Here is a 718-nt window from a genome sequence, read left to right on the forward strand (position 1 = left end):
ACTACATCATTTTCTCCTCTATAAATGGGAATAATAATAATATCAACCCGGCAACGTTTTGTAAAAGTCTAATATAATAAACATGTAACTAATAGAATACCTAGCACATAGCTCTGTTTAATAAAATTTCCTATTATACTCTGATTTTATGTAGTTAAACCTTATGAAGCTGCCAACATTTGATCTTTTTAACGTACAAAAATTGTAATTTCAGTGTTTCATGAAAGGAGAACAGGTTAAGACTCCCCTTTTGGGCCTTTGGGCCTAATAGCATATATATAGTTCAGGCATTACCACCTTGTGGAATCTAACCATCATTTTTACAAAGTTCCAGTTAGATCGCAGGAATAAGCTTTAGTGATCTATTGCACTGCATTTTGAACATAGTTAATGATATGGTTTGGATCTGTGTCCCCACCCAAATCTCATGTTCACCTGTAATCCCCAATGTTGGAGGTGGGGCTGGGTGGGAGGTGATTGGATCAAAGGGGTGGGGTTCTCACAAGTAGATTAGCACCATCTCCTCGGTGATGTTCTTGTAATAGTTATCATGAGATCTGGTTGTTTAAAAGTCTGTAGCACTTCTCCCCTCTCTCTCTTCCTCCTGCTCTAGCCTTGTGTGACGTCTCACTCCTCTTTTGCCTTCTGCCATGATTGAAAGATCCCTGAGGCCTCCACCCAGAAGCAGATGCTGCCATGCTTCCTGTACAACTTGCAG

The 718-nt window shown here is 40.0% G+C and overlaps 1 pseudogene; it reads left to right on the plus strand.

Annotated features, from left to right (window-relative positions):
- Window positions 1–213: 213 nt before the first annotated feature.
- LOC114671626 (U6atac minor spliceosomal RNA) lies at window positions 214–323 on the plus strand (annotated as a pseudogene).
- Window positions 324–718: the final 395 nt, after the last annotated feature.

This window comes from Macaca mulatta, chromosome 12 (assembly GCF_049350105.2).
Source record: "Macaca mulatta isolate MMU2019108-1 chromosome 12, T2T-MMU8v2.0, whole genome shotgun sequence".
Classification (NCBI taxonomy): domain Eukaryota; kingdom Metazoa; phylum Chordata; class Mammalia; order Primates; family Cercopithecidae; genus Macaca; species Macaca mulatta.